The sequence below is a fragment of the Pan paniscus genome, chromosome 5 (genome assembly GCF_029289425.2).
Source record: "Pan paniscus chromosome 5, NHGRI_mPanPan1-v2.0_pri, whole genome shotgun sequence".
Taxonomy (NCBI): domain Eukaryota; kingdom Metazoa; phylum Chordata; class Mammalia; order Primates; family Hominidae; genus Pan; species Pan paniscus.
The window spans coordinates 26631975-26649114 of record NC_073254.2 but is presented as its reverse complement, the minus strand read 5'-3'; the positions used below and the strand labels follow the sequence as shown (position 1 = coordinate 26649114).

At 37.0% G+C, this 17140-nt stretch overlaps 1 long non-coding RNA gene across 1 annotated transcript; it reads left to right on the top strand.

Moving 5' to 3' along the window:
• On the top strand, positions 1 to 10893 carry LOC130541579 (uncharacterized). Its single transcript, XR_008955645.1, has 3 exons — positions 1 to 83; positions 9201 to 9324; positions 10716 to 10893. It is a non-coding gene; the product is annotated as an uncharacterized LOC130541579 (long non-coding RNA).
• The last annotated feature ends 6247 nt before the right edge of the window (positions 10894 to 17140 follow it).

The following is a 17140-nucleotide window of genomic DNA, read 5'->3' as shown; positions in this document are numbered from 1 at the left end:
ATCACACAACAGTTTTGTAACCATGTTCTCTCAGAAAGTTCCATAGTCCACCCGTCTGGAACAAAATAGTGATTTCCAGAAAGGTAAATCAGACATTCTCTCACAGGAGTTTTCTGTTATTTTTATTATTCTAAAAGCATAGTTTTCTATTGCCTCAGGTTTGATTTGGGGGAGCAGGATGGCTATCCTATGAATGTTCTTCAAAAATATTTTTCTACTGTCTTAATAACCATTCCTTTTGGTATCTAGTCTGAGCAACTGATTATCTTGTATCCATTTTCATACAATTAAAACAAATTCACACAATTTAAAATTGAAAACTCTAATGTTATTTCTTATTAAGAAAGCTCCTAATTTCTTAGTAAGGGGGAAAAAAAGACTTGTCCCAAACCAACTATTATTCAAAAAAGTTTCCAAACATAAGTTGTTTTATGACAGTGACCCATGATTCATATTCCCCAAAGGCCAAACTGCCATTCTGCAACAAATTACAAAACATTTTGTGTCTGTATTCACAAATGCAAAGAAAGCCAGAATAATATTGGGCAGTACTTAAATGAGAAATTCTGGGATGCTGAGGAAATAATAGCAGGTGTCAAATAATACGGATTTCTTGCTACTAAAATCTCCTTGAAGCATGCTTGATTTTTCCTGGAAACCTAAATCAATGGTAATTTTGAGAAGTCATCATGCAATATTGACCAGTTGTATAGCAGATAAGTCAAAGAAATGGTTCTTCTAAGTTACACTGAAGGTCCTGAAAACAAAGAAATATTAATGTTTCTTACCACTGCCAAATTCCATCTCAAATACATTGCTAATTAGCAACCTAAGTTTAATGTGCTGAAGTACCAAATGACATTTGACAGTGTCCCCATCTGTAAAATGGGGTGATAATAACCTACTCCTTAGGGATACTTTGCAAAAGAGCAATGAGTGCTTTTTAAGTAATCTGGAAGAATCTGCTTCTGTGAGTATCTAAATAGCTCCTTTCCTTTATATCTTTCTACTATGTGTAATGTCTCCTTTATCTTATTCTTCTATGTCTCTTCATTATATCCTCCTTTTGCTTTTTACTGATTAGTAATTGGATTTCTTTTTAAGCAAGCATTTATTTACATACTTGTAACTACTCGCCATTCTACTCTATTTTCTTTTTTCTTCTTTGCTTCTTAATTTGAAGAGAATGACTTACGTTAAACCCAGGACAAGATTTTTCTAGAAGCCATGAAGATGGTGACTTGGATATCTACCCTTCTAAATTCACTTACAATTACTTCTATTAATATTAATAGTTCCAATGGCTTTGATTTCACTGGATGAAAACTACTACACACTCTCTTTTTCCTCTAGTTTATATTGCCCTGACTACCTGGCTTCTTGAATATAGATGATCTAACTGATTAAAATCAGAATTATCTCTTTACAACCATCCATAACCTACAATTCTGACATCATTCCCCAAAACATTTTTATAATCCCTCTGTTTTTGCCTTAACCAAGGCCTTCCTATTTTCTCAACTCTAACTCATTGCTTTATTTCATTTAGAAAATGTGGGATTTTATTATTATGACCATAAAATGTAGAGGTCCAATGTGACATATTTTAAAACTTTTCCTCACTCTTCTTTGAAAAAATTGCTGAAGGTGAAAAGCAAGTACATCTCGTATTACATTTCATAAAAACTGCTCAACAGATTCTTCCAGTGTTGCCAATATTAACATCTAAGAGTGTCTGGGGAGAGAATGCAGTTGTCTACCATGACATCAACTTGGAAAAGATAGGGCTAGAGTCCAAACATTCCTAGCTTCTCTGAATCAGGCACACCACCCTAATTATCTCCTAAAAGGAATGCTGTCATCATGTAACTCCCTCACTGAAGAAACGGAGTTGCTTCCCTCTAACTACAAGATACACATTCCCTAGCTGGTCTTTAAACCTCGATATGGTGGAAGCGATCACCTCAAAACATTATGTTTACTTACTTCCCTAAACAAAACCTTTACTCCAGCTAAATGGGTCCACTCACTGTTCTTGCAGTAAGTTTGGTGCTTCCTTTCTACATACTTCTGTTTTGGTCAACATCGTTGCACAGAATGCTTGCTTTCCTCCTCTTTGCTCATCCAAAGGCTCTAAGCCACTCTCTCAAAGATCTAGGTGAATTGTACCATTTCTAGGAGCACTTCATGAAGTGATCCACAAGGCTCATGTAAAATTGGCAGACTGGGCGTGGTGGCTTGGGCATGTAATCCCGGCACTTTGGGAAGCCAAGGTGAGTGGATTGCTTGAGCCCAGGAGTTGGAGACCAGCCTGGGCAACATGGTGAAACCTCATCTCTACAAAAAATACAAAAATTAGCCAGAGGTATCTGTAGTCCCAGCTACCCGGGAGGCTGAGGTGAAAAAAATCACCTGAGCCCAGGGAGGTCAAGGCTGCAGTGAGCTGTGATCACGCCACTGCACTCCAGCCTGGGTGACAGAGTGAGAACCTGTCTCAAAAAAATAAAAATAAAAAATAAAATAAAATTGACATACTCCCAATTAGTTAATCAATTATGCTTGTCCCTTTAAGTGCTATTGTTTCACTTTTTCTAGGTTTCCATTTTCTGATCTAAATTGTTTAGAACACACAATTCTATCTTATACATACAGCCTTTCCTTCCCTTAAGTCTCCCTTATTCATTAATAATCAACTCTACATGTTATCCATGAACCATCCTTCCAGGGAAATGAGATCCATAGTCTATTGATTATTGTATCTAGGGTTTTTAAAATGTGTTTGTTTTGTTCCTGTTGAGAAATATAGATAAGTGGTACCTTCTACTGCTAACATTGACACCTCATTGGGTTTTACTTCCTACCTGCAAAGTGTCTGCGTTAGACTAGCTCACTAAAGTCCACTCTAGGTTAAAAATTGTGGTTTGGTTGGTTCTACTTCAAAGATTGGTGAATATTTTCATCAAATACTTTGAGGATATAAAAGGTAATCACGAACTTCACCTATTTAGATTTTAGTTGCCTTTTCAGTTGTCTCTTGACCTCCAAACTTCTCAAAAGTTTAATCTGTAATAGCCCCCATTCTCTCTGCATCAACGTAATGCCCTTTCCTCTGACACAGTAGTAATGTCTTTCAAGCTTCCACTACATCGGAAATGTCATAGGTCAACCACATCGAACGTTTGTCTAACTCTTCATTTTCCAAAATGCTTTCACATGACTTTGTGTGTTATGGTGGATTTTTAGCTCCACTCCTGGCTATGTGTTATGTCTCTCTTGCACTTCTCTCTTCTTTTATCCTCATGTCAATTTATCCTGCCTTAACATATTGACATATCCTTGAGAGCTACCCGATACCCTTTAGACAACACGTGAAGTATTTGCAAAAACTATTCCTGATTTTACTGAAGAAATTGATGTTCCTAGGAGACGTCCTAGGACTTGTCCAGATCTCCCCACCCATTACATGACAAAGACAGGATTTAACTCAATTTTTTCTGACTTCACATTTACTACATTTCCATAAAATCATGGCTTGCTTCTGCAATAAGTGGTCTGTTTCTTCCTTTCTAATTTAGTGGTTAATGGATAAAACTCAGGCCTTTATTTTTCATTTCTTCCTAACTGACCCGACACCTCACATGCTTGCAACCTGTCCTAAACTCAGCTGTCAAAATTAGAGCCATCACAATCTTCTCCTCAAATATTTTCCTATTTACTTACAGTCTAAATTCTAAATTTGACATGGAATTCAAAGCCCTCTGTTATCAACCTCTAACTATCTTTACAATCTTACCCATCCATTTATGGGGCAAATGTTTACTGAGTATCGTTACATGCCAGGCAATGTTCTAGTATTGGGAATGGTGAACAAGTCACACAAGATGCCTGCTCTCTTGGAGTTAACATTCTTATTCTTTGTTCTTCATTATAATTAAAGAATTGCCACCATCCAGTCATGCTGAGACACTTCCTATTTTCATAGTTTTTCTCATGTTGGTCCCAGCTATCTGGTGTACCTCCTCCTTCAAGCCTCAATTCAAATTTCCATATTCAACAAGCAGACTTCTAGATCTTGATTCTTTTATACTGTCATATGTATGTACGGTCTTTTCTGTCTGCCCTAGTTCTTTTTTATTTATTCATATAAACACATGAAACATATTTTAAACATATGTCATATTCACTTGCAAGCAACATAAGGAAGAAAATCATGGTGTATTCCTTTCATATTTACCTTTCGCATGGAACTTTGCATGTGGTAATCATTCAATAAATGTTTATTCACACAACCCTATGAATGAATTAACAAATAGAAAGGTATAATCATTATCAGATAAGTTATCTACCTTAGCCGTATCACCTAAAATGACTCATCCAAAGATTTTAGGAGTGTATCTTTTCATCCCAATGCTTTCTTTTGTTTTTCATTTACATCAATGTATAATATTTCATCAGAGTTTAAAGAGTCAGATTGTTTTATGGCATGCTAAGAAAAAAAGCTGTCTCTTGCCATCTCTGCTGTCACTATTTCCCACTCCCTAGACAAAAATATTTTCAACTCTTTTACCAATTGTTTAATACTTACATTTGCATCTCTAAATAAAATGTAACTTTTGACTTTTCAACTTTAGACTATCTATTGCCTTCTCACTCTGAAATGTGGAGCTTTAGCTCTCTTTTTGTGCTGCGCCCTCTGTCCCCGAGCACACACAGTTACATTGCTGTCCCCTCTGTGCCCCACGTAGATTAGAGTTTTGGATGGGTCAACAGTCGGTGTTCAGAGGTACATTTTCACGGAGCCTAAGAACACTATTCACAACGAAGCCATACGTGATTATTTTTCCCTTTTTGTGCTTCCATAAAGAACATCATTGCTTAATTTGTGTATTTGCTTGGCTTTCCGTGTACAGTCATACACTGCACAATGACATTTCAGGCAACAACAGACAACGTATACGACAGTGGTCCCATCAGATTACAATGAAGCTGAACAATTCCTACCACCTAATGAGGTCTTGATGATCGCGCGTGTGTGCAGGCCAAGGCCAATGTCTGTGTTTATGTCTTAGTTTTTACCAAAAAAGTTTAAAGAGTAAAAAATAAAAATAGAAAAAAGTTTATAGAATAGAATATAAAGAAAATATTTTGTACAGCTGTACAATGTATTTGTATTTTAAGCTAAGTGTTACTCCAAAAGAGTCAAAAAGTTAAAAAAAATTAAAAGGTTTATAAAGTTAAAAAGTTACAGTAAGCTAAGGTTAATTTATTACTGTGGAAAGAAAATTTTTAAAAATAAATTTAGTCTAGCCTAAGTGTCCGGTGTTTATAAAGGTCTGAAGTAGGGTACAGTGATGTCCTAGGCCTTCACGGTCACTCACCATCATTCACTGACTCACCCAGAGCAACTTCCAGTCCTGTGAGCTCCATTCATGGGAAGTGCTCTATCTAAGTGTATCATTTTTAAAACCTTTTATATCGGCCAGGCGCGGTGGCTCACGCCTGTAATCCCAGCACTTTGGGAGGCGGAGGTAAGCGGATCACGAGGTCAGGAGATGGAGACCATCCTGGCTAACATGGTGAAACCCCGTCTCTACTAAAACTACAAAAAATTAGCCGGGCGTGGTGGCTCACGCCTGTAATCCCAGCTACTCAGGAGGCTGAGGCAAAAGAATCGCTTGAACCTGGGAGGCAGAGGTTGCAGTGAGCCGAGATCTCATCACTGCACCCCAGCCTGGGCGACAGAGCAAGACTCCATCTTAAAAAAAAACACCAAAAAAACAAAAACAAAAAAAATCCAAAAAACCCTTTTATACCATATTCTTACTGCACCTTTTGTATGATTAGATATGTTTAGATACACAAATACTTACCCTTGTGTTCCAGTTGCCTACAGTATTCAGTACAATGACATGCTGTCCAGGTTTGTAGCCTAGGAGTCATAGGCTGTCACATACAGTCTAGGTGTGTAGTAGGCTCTACCAAGTATACTCTACGATGTTAGCAGAACAAAATGGCCTAATGACACATTTCTCAAAAGGTATCCTTGTCATTAAAAAGCACATGACTGTACTTAGTAATTCAACCTAAGATGGGTAAATGTCATCTCAACACATTCAAACTAACCTAATATAGTATTAATTGGGTCCTATCCAATAGCTCTCACCTAGAGCTTTCTGACCTGTATTCTGAGTCACACCCTAGGCCTGACTCAGCAGTTTTTATGGGATCCCTTTCACCATCATCCTTGGGGTTGACTTCTCCCATTTCTCAAGTGGGTCACGATTTCCCGGATCCCATGCCTTCCTTCTTTCTGAGTTTATTCCTGCATTTTGGGTGGTCCCATATTCCAGGGCTTCCTAAGAAAGGATCCACAGCAAACAAAAAATTTTGAGGTCTTGGAAATCCGAGAATGTCTTTATTCTACCTTCCTGCCTAATTTATAGATTGGCTGGATAGAGAATTCTAGAATAAAATGAATTTTTCCACATAATTTCGAAGGCATTAAATTCATTGTCTTCTAGCTTCCAGCATTTCTACTATGAGATGTCAAGCCACTCTGAATCTTGATTCTTCTTATAAAATCTCTTCTTTCTAGAGGCTGATAATATATTCTTTTCATCCCAGAGTTTCAAAAATTTCCCAGTGATGTGTCTTAATGCTGGAGTGCAGTTGCGCGATCTCGGCTCACTGCAAGCTCTGCCTCCCGGGTTCATGCCATTCTCCTGCCTCAGCCTCCCGAGTAGCTGGGACTACAGACGCCTGCCACCAAGCCCAGTTAATTTTTTTTTTTTTTTGTATTTTTTTTGAAACAGATGGGATCTCACCGTGTTGGCCAGGATAGTCTCCATCTCCTGACCTTGCGATCCGCCCACCTCGGCCTTCCAGGTGGGCGGCCTTGATGTTGGTTTTTAAATTATTTCTAGTGCTGGATCTGTGTGGTTTATTTTCATCTAAAAACTCATGTTCTTTCATTTGGGGGAAATATTTTTGCATTGTTTCACTGATGATTTCCTATTCTCTATTTCTTGAGTTCTTTCTTTGTGGAACTCCTATCATATAGACGTTGCACCTGCTGGACATGTCCTGCATTTTTTCCTTATCTTTTATCCCTTATTTTTTATTTTTGCTCTGCTTTTAGAAGATTTCCTCTAATTTATCTTCCAACTCTTCTATTGATTTTTTTACTTCCACAATTCTATTTTTAATTATTTTAAAGTTCTTATTCCTCAAAACATTATTTTTCTAAAATAGCAGGCTTTTCTTGTTTTTTACATGCAATATATTATCTGAATGTATTAAGGATCATTTTCAAATGTTATCCTCCCCTCCTGCTTCTGTTTTCTCCCATTGCTTTTTTCCCTGATTGTTTGTTTCCGTGTCTCTCATATTAGAATCCTATCCTAGTAATCCTTGTGTGGCTACTCCTACCAGGCATGGGTGCACTAAAAGCCGATCGGAGGCCAGGTGCGGTGGCTCATGCCTGTAATCCCAGCATTATGGGAGGCCAAGGTGGGTAGATCACCTGGGGTCAGGAGTTTGAGACCAGCCTGACCAATGGTGAAACCCCATCCCTACTAAAACTACAAAAATTAGCCGGGTGTGGGGGCACACACCTATAGTCCCAGCTACTTCGGAGACTGAGACAGGAGAATTGCTTGGATCCGAGAGACAGAGGTTGCAGTGAGCTGAGATCGCACCACTGCACTTCAGCCTGGGCAACAGAGCAGACTGGGTCTCAAAAAAAAAAAAAAATGCCGATTGGAGGAGGAGTGTGTGACTAGTTATTGACCAGGGACTTCACTGTATCATGGCCTGCCTTTGCTCTTCCTAGTGGAGCCCTCATTGGCAGTATTTTCAGATCTTTTCTATTGGGCTTGTCAAATTCCCTGGAGAAGACTTCTAGTTGTCTGCCTAGGGCATATGTGTCTGTGTATGCGTGTGTATGCACTCACAAGAGTGTGTGTACTTAGCAAACGGTATTCCAGCCTAGAAAAGGTTAAGAAATATGAAGGGCTTTTGCATTTAGTGTGTAAGCTCAACTCCCGTCTTTTTAGTTCGAACCCTCTGTGTGTCTGTCTGCAGGAAATAAATCTCTTACATCTTCTGCTAAGATGGTTAGTTACCTGTTGCATGAAGTGGGGAGGAGTTGAGAAGGTCCAGCTGCTTCTTCAGCAACTCTACTTGCAACAGAACTTCCAGAGATATTTGAGGATGCCCATTGTTGGATCTGTATTTGAAATTAAAAACAAAACAAAACAAAACAAATCAGTCTGCTTCTCAGCTCTCTCTGCAGTTGGCTGAGAATCCAACTTTCTCAGATCTTCTCCCAGCTTCCAAATTTCTGTTGCTGTTGTCTCCATTCTTGTTTATTTTATCTTTGTATGCTATGCCTTTAAAAAAAATTATTGTCATTTGAACTGTAGCATTGAGCTAAATGCTAATGGCTAATCTGCCATCTTTAATTAAATATCCTAGAGTATCTATTTGCAGTGGAAAAAATACCTGGGTTATTGTTTAATAATAAGTTATTTTTGAATGTGAACTTTCATAAAAACAGAACTTTAAGAAAAATGTAATTGTTCTTGTAATTCCTATTTTGTCTGGGAGAAAAAATGATTGCTAGGCAGTTACCATCAATGAGCAAAAATTTAAGAAAAACAAATAATGTTTAAAATTTTTTAAAAGCAAAAGAAAAACATTTTTCTTAATCTTAATTTTTTTTATTGTTAAAAAACATAGCTTCATTCTTGTTTTATTTAATCTGTATCCTGTTAAAATGGCCATTCTGAATCTATGGCCTTTCAGAGGGCTGACATTGCTATTCTAAAATATACCTGTGCCTCTGAGGTTCCTGTAGGTTAGTTTTTGCTGCTCAGAAAACTGCCATTACCAGCACCGAATTTCAATGACTTCCTGCAGGCAAACACCTGGAGGCAATTACCTGTACTTGTCTGCAGCGGACGCAAATAAGCTTTAGGATAGGAAAACTATGTCTGATTTTTAAAAAATGAATCTACCTCCTTTGTGTAATGTTTTACTTGTGTCAGAATAAAATGCTAGCTTATCCAGTCCAGGAATTTATCCATTAACCAATTACATGTTGGTCTATCCACTTTTTCAGCACAGAATTTCCAAACATTAGTGATTTTCTATTATCCTTACCCATCTTTTGATGTCAAAGCTCTTTTGCTGTCTTACAGGATATGGGTCAATGACAGTGTGGGAAGAAACAAGAAAAATCAATAACCTACATTTTAATGTGAAATGACAACATGTTTAACAACAGACTTCCCAGGCATGCTTCAGGAGAGAATGCGAGAACATGTAAAATACATCATACTTTATATTATGTTGATGCATAAGTAATTGTTGCTTTTTCCATTAATGTACATGTGGACTTGGCAATATTTTAATTTAATTTAGATTGATTTAATTAACTAATTTATTTATCTATTAGTTTCTTTTTTAAAGATGGAGTCTTGATCTGTCACCCAGGCTGGAGTATAGTGGTGTGATCACAGCTCACTGCAGCCTTGACATCTCGGGCTCAAGCAATCCTCCTGCTTCAGCTCCTGAGTAGCGGGACTACAAGCACGTGCCACTATATCTGGCTACTTTTTATTTTTAATTTTTTTGTAGAGGCAGGACCTGGCTACGTGTTCCAGGCTGGTTTCACATCCTGGTCTCAAGTGATCCTCCTGCATAGGCCTCCCAAAGTGTCGGGATTATAGGAGTGAGCCACTGCACCTGGCCAATATTTTATACACCTAGATATAATCTCTGGAGCAAATCTTGGGGATGACTGCTACTTTAGCTAAGCCACGAATGCTCTGCACTTAAATTTAAATGTAGAATTAGGGCCAAGCATGGTGATGCATGTCTGTAATCTCAGCTACTTGGGAGGCTGAGGTGTGAGGATCCCTTGGGTTTAGGAGTTCGAGATCACCTGGGCAGCACGGTGAGACCACTGTCTCATATTAAAAATGAAAAAAAAAAAGATAAATGTAGATTTAAATTGCACTCTTAGAAATATCAGACCATAAAATACTTTTATTTGTACTAAATAATAATGATTTATGGTTTTACAGACTACTGCAGTTAGGGCAGACTATTCAATCATTATGCATGCAAGAAGACCTGTTCTTCTTCAGTGCAAGTTCAAAGTTTCATGTCTTTCTGATTTTATTCTTATTCAGACAAAACTATAGATGATTACCATGCTTTAAAACGTCCTTATTTTCAGTATAACCAAACCATTAGATAAATTTTGATGGAAGTTTCATTTCCTTCCTTCATTCTTCTTTCTGTAATATCTCACATTTTTACATTTAGTGAATCATTTTATTTTAAAAATATTCTTATTTTTTCTGCTATTTATAAGTACAGCTTCCTAGAGTCTTTAACTCTTGTTTTATAGACATATCTAACAGTTTTCTTCCTCCTAGTATAGCTTTCAAATTTCTACTGTACACATTACTAATGTATAAAATTTGTTTTATTATACAAGGCCTTCTAAGAGCTCCTGTCAAAAATATTGCTGTAAATAAATCCTGTTTTTTATAATTCTAGTGTTATAATTAGCTATTGCATTCCCGAAGACTTGATGTTAAATAAAGCAAGGAATATGACCAACAATATGCTGTAAAAATGAAACTATGACTACAGATTTCTTTAATGACTTAAAATACTATCATATTTTCTTCCAACCTCTACAGAATTTTAGAACCAGAAGGAAACTTAGAGATGATGAGAACTTAACACTGGATTTCACAGGTGAGAAATGGAGACCCTGACTGGAGAACTTTCTTGGGTCACACAACTAGTTATCCACTTTCAGCTTGGTCTTCTTTCAATCTTCATTTGCCTCCTAAATAAAAGATCTGCTGGCTCGGACTCAATGTTTGGCCCAGTGTCTCATGTTGAAATAACCTCCATCTTCAGTCGGGCACAGTCGCTCACGCCTGTAATCCCAGCACTTTGGGAGGCTGAGGCGGGCAGATCACCTAAGGTCAGGAGTTCAAGACCAGCCTGACCAATGTGGTGAAACCCCGTCTCTACTAAAAATACAAACATTAGCCAGGCATGGTGGTGCACACCTGTAACCTCAGCTACTTGGGTGGCTGAGGCAGGAGAATCGCTTGAACCCGAGAGGCAGAGGTTGCAATGAGCCAAGATGGCGTCATTGCACTCCAGCCTGGGCAACAAGAGCAAAACTTAATCCCCTGCCCGCCAAAAAAATAAAAATAAAATAAATAAATAAATGAAATAGCCTCCATCTCCTTCCACCCCTCAGTGGATTCTCTTCTTATTCAAACTCTGCCTTTCCTTGACGATCAGATGATGCCCCTTGGCTGAAGCATTGCCTGATCTCACTCTCCTCAGAATTCCTGTGAAATTTTATTCACACTTTCAGTGGTTAAGTGGTTAAATACAAATTCTAATCTTTTGCCATTTATAAGGCACCTAAAACATCATGATATATTATGTGTAAAAATGTAAAAATGAGTAAAATATGCCAGGTGAAACTTAATTTAAGGAATGCTAGTTGGCAAGAAAAAAGGAAGTACTGATAAATGCTACAATGTGGACATATTTCAAAACTATTGTGCTCAGTGAAAGAAGCCAAGCATACATGTTGTATGAGCTCATTTATATGAAATGTCCAAAGGAAAAAGGCAGATAATAAGAGACAGAAACTGCATTACTCAATTGTCTATGGCTGATGATGGAATGGAGAGTGATGGTGTGAAGTTTCTTCTTAGGATGATGGAAATGTTTTAAAATTGGATTCTGTTGATGGTTGCACAACTCCGTAAATATAGTAAAATTTATTAAATTGTACACTTAACACAGTTGAATTTTATGATATGTAAATTATATCACAACAAAACAGTTTTTGAAAACATCGGTTTAAGATGATAAAGATAAAATGGGACCCAAATAGATTATTCTCTACTGGTATAATAAAACTTTGAAAGTCATAAACTGTTATATGCCAAGTAGCATTGCTTGAAATATACACATTTAAAAATTAGAAAAATTCACCTTCAAAGAAAATTATGGAATTCATATCTATAGCATGATTCCTTTTTAAAAAAAAAAAACCTCAATATTCGTTTGTATGTATCTGTTAAAAGACAACATTAAGTTAATACTTCAGGAGGAAAGAACTGGAGGGGGCTGCCTGGGCAAAGATGTTAAAATGTTCTATCATCTCTTATTTAACTTTTACAATGAGCTTATTACTGTAGTAATTAAAATAAAATCCTCATCAACTCAGTCTTTGAGTTGAGCCAAGCAAAACATCAAGCAGGCAGTAACAGAAACATGAATGTGAAAGATCGAATAGTAAAATTAGTACTGATGGTTAATGGACATGAAGAAAAACTTCGTTCCTTAGAGAGACCTACTTTCCTGGCACCTGCAGAATCACTGATTATTTACATCTGTTATGCACATCGGGCCACCAGCTCTGATCTGTCAGAGAGAAGCCCTGAGCCTGTGAGCCAATGCGCTTTCCCTCCAGCTGCATACCAGATAGGGCATGCCTCAAAAAGACGTCCATCCTGCGGGTGCAAAATAGAAATAAAATAAAACGACGGTTTTTATCATTAGTTTCCAACGTTTTTGAGCAGGCGTTTTTGGAGAGCTCCTATGTTTCCAGAACATTCATTTGAGAACATGCGTTGTGGAATGTGCCCCCTCCAAGGCCAGGTCACTCAGCGGCAGTTACAGCTGGGCAGGCGCCCTTAGGAGGTGGGTGAGATGGCTGACTAGTACCATCAGTTCTATCACACGAGTTACCAATATTTTACCACCCCTCCGTCCCCCACCGGCTTTGAAGCAAAACGGAACGGCCGGGCACGCACAGGGAGGATGTCTGTGCCGCTGTTGTTCTAGGTTTGTCAGTCGGGGCGGCCATCAGGGAATCCAGGGGCTGACTTGTCCTGCTCCAAGAAGCAAAAGAGCCCGCACCATTGCTGACTGTGGCACTGTGAATTTTGTTATCTTCACTGCCTTCCAGAATGGACCTTCTCTTTGAGAGTGGCCTCAATAAATCATAGTGAAGCTAATTTGATGCTGGTTATCAGTTGTTGTTGTTAAGAATTATACCACTCTTAAGGCTAGTGAGGAAGAACTAGAGATTAAATTCGGAAACCAGGACCCATCCAGAGAACCCATGACAGCCTATTTCGGGGAAAATTTTTGAGAGAAAAATTGTAATACACTTCCCAAAGCAGAAGTGGTATACACAGTTTTTTAAGACCACAATGCTATAAATGCAATCAAAGATTTTAAATTGGAAAAAAAACTCCAAAACTGTTCTTTCTTCCCCAAATCCAGCTATTTGAAAATATCAAGACATCCTCCTAAATAAGACTTAAGTCAAAAAAGGAATCTAATATGCTGTTACGGATTTAAACATTATTAATATATTCAGACATCGGCATAAGGAAAACATTTCTTATCAATATAACAAAAGCTATATTCTGAGAAAGAAAATCATTTTAAGATGTTGGTCAGAGGATACAAAGTTTCAATTAGGCAGGATGAATAAACTTAGGAGGTTTAAGTTTACAAATGCCATGGCAGCATCAGGAAGTTATCCTATATTGTCTGAAAAGGGAAGGCATGAATAATCTGCTGCTTGTTTAGCATATCATCAAGCAATAACCACAAAAATGGGCAACCAGTAGCCCTCAGGACTGCCCTGCCTATGAAGTAGTCATTATTTTATTCTTTTACTTACTTAATAAACATGCTTTCACTTAAAAAAAAATAAAAGTTTGCGAGATCTAGTATTGTATAGCATGGTGACTATAGTTAATAAAAGTGTATTGTATATTTAAATATTGCTAAGAGAGTAGATCTTTATTCTCACCACAAAAAATAACTATTGGATATATTCAATAGTTTGATTTAAACATTTCACAATGTACTTATATATCAAAACATTACTTACATTGTACACCATAAATATTATACAATATGTATTTGTCAATTATACCTTAACCAAAAAAAAAAAAAAAAACCTAGTGTTTAACTCAAGAAGCTGATATCACAAGAAAATAAATCTAAGAAAAGGAAGAAGAAATAATTATTAGGTGTAAAAGTGTAATAATAAATTAGAAGGATAGAAAAAGTGATAAATACAAAAGACTATTACACAGTCCAATAAAATTAATAAATATTTACCAAGGGCCGGGGATGGTGGCTCATGCCTGTAATCCCAGCACTTTGGGAGGCAAGGTGGGCGGATCACGAGGTTAAGAGATTGAGACCATCCTGGCCAACATGGAGAAACCCTGTCTCTACTAAAAACACAAAAATTAGCTGGGTGTGGTGGTACATGCCTGTAGTCCCAGCTACTCGGGAGGCTGAGGCAGGAGAATCACTTGAACCCCAGAGGCGGAGGTTGCAGTGAGCCGAGATCACGCCACTGCACTCCGGCCTGGCGACAGAGTGAGACTCCGTCTCAAAAAAAAAAAAAAAAAAAAAAAAATCTACCATAAAGACCTAAAATTAGGAACGATAATGTTGAACCACAGATTAAAAGGAAATTTAATAGGAATGTAGAAGACAGTATTCTCTCAGTTTTTTTTTTTCTGAAATGATGTTGATGTATCCTAAGGGATGATCTATGCCAGAATGGTATGCAAATAAAATATTGGGACACTTATTTTTATGTTTTTTTATTTTAAAAATGGAAAATAATCTGTCCAGATACTGCAACTACTGTTTCACAGTGGACCCCTGCTCAGTTCCTAGGCCAGGCCTGTGTTCTCCTTGGTAGAGGAGGGAAGGGGAGGGTTTCACTATCCTAAGGAGTTGGTGTTTATGCTTTTGGTTCTTTAGTTTGCTGGGACATACATACTTAGCTAAATAGAGTGCAGAACAGATTATTTAAAATAATAGAATGTTTAAAATTATCCAGGCATGGTGGCACACACCTGTAATCCTAGCTACTTGGGAAGCTGAGGCAGGAGAATTGCTTGAAGCCAGGAGGCAGAGGTTGCAGTGAGCCAAGATCACGCCACTGCACTCCAGCCTGGGCCACAGAGCAAGACTCCATCTCAAAAAAAAAAAAAAAAAGAATGAAAGAAAGAAAAAGAATGTTTACAATTCCCTGAAATGAGATGAGGAATTATCATGAATATATGAATATATTTTCCATGGAGATTCCCTAGCTGTGTTTTGTCAAACTATTTAAAAGAATGTTTTTCCCCCTGGACAAATGATCTTCAAACTGGGCTAAACAGAGACTCTAAAAAGGTATACAATGTGGGTAGTTTAAAGGTCTCAATATACACGGCACAACTTTGGTATATACTCTTCCCTTCTATAAAGTGGGCTCTCTTTTTCCTTAGCTCATCTTTCAAAGTAAAACTTTTCCCATTTTAAAAAAGAAAGTTGAATTTGTCAGGATGTTGTGGGAAACCATCCACTCCAGAATGTCACTGTTTCTCTTTACAATGCATTGCCCCACAGAGCCTGGCAGACAGAGAGCCTGGAAACGTTCAGTGAACAGCATCACTGATCATCATGAAACATTTACCCCTCACTGCTCCGAGATTTTACCATAGTGGTATCTGGCCCCTTAATGTGAGGTACCGCCAGAGAACCAAACCAAGGGACTTCTGAAAATATTGTTTTCTTGGAGCCTTCCTTTTATGATTAATCCACGGATCAATAAAAGTCCACAAGTTTTCTAGTATTTCACTCTGTTCTACATATTTCTTTTTAAAGATATAGAGGTGTATTGGAAGCAGAGTCTTTTGCCCTTGGTGGATCATCCTGAAACCTGACATTTCCAAGAGGGGAATGAATGACAGTTATCTTTTACCACCTCTTCTTTTACTTCTCAAAAGGATTGGCAAAAAGTGCATTGCTCTCCAAGGGAGAGTTTGCACCCGCAAAGCAAAGGGAGCATTGGTAAAACACACTGATGCCAAAAATGACTGTCTTTTTTTCTCATTTAAATGTAAGCAGTTTTCTTCAGCTACTTTCAATTCTCCTCCCAAGGATGTGCCATTGACTGGGAAGAAAAACATCTTCAAGGAACAAGCAGTGGAGATTGGTGATACTATTTGCTTTAAAAGTAACTGGGGTCCAAATGTTTCAAATGATAGCAATTTTTTTTTTAGATTTGGAATGTATTATTCAACTATTGGTTAAAATATATTTTATCAAGTCAGATCTTAAAAATATCTTGTTCATTTTCTAAATTGTTTACATTTTCTACCTATTATTAAATATTTTATGTTATGTAATAGCTGCTAGAATAGTTTTTAGCAGTGTATAAAACCTTTCATTGATTACAGAAAATGTTTGCTAATAATGCAAACAAAATTAAGGAAGCAATTTTTGGATTTGTAAATATGATTTTTAGTTAACTATTCCAAAAAGCCAAATACCAAAGTTCAATACATAAGATGCACACACATATAATAAACATCATGTTTTTATCACATTCCTCCCTTCATAACATCACTTTATCTATATATTACATTTTATTTTTAGAAATTAAGGTATAAGAAACAGTGTATAGATTTACTCTTGCTTTTTAACTTGTAAAGTGGATAATTTCATTATATTGAATCTACACAATTTTAATCTTAATCACCTTTAGTAAACTCTGTTGCAAAATGTGCTCCATAATTTATTTTGCAGTGTTTTCATCACATTCCTTGAAATATTAACATGTTTATGTACATGTTATTTATAATACTTGGAAATCAACATTGACACTTATTTGATTTGAAAAATGCAGTGAGTGATTTTCTGATGCAAACTAAATCTCTATTAGTTGATAGATTTCAAAATGAGAAATAGCTTTGCTAATTAGGTTTCATAGCAGAAATTTTCCATAAATTGAATGCTCTAAAGCTATAGCTTTCAATAAATTGGTTCCATTATTAGTTGTAAATACATAAAAATACATATTTAAAGCATTTAATAAGATAAAAGGGATCATTATAAATATATTCCACTAGAAAATTTTTGATATAAAAAGTAATTTGATTTTCTCAACTCCTTTTTAAGAATAAGCTTTTATTTGGAGTATAACATACAGAAAGAGTCCATAGGTTATGAATGTACAGTTCACTGAATTATCACTCGGTGAACTCACGTGCATATC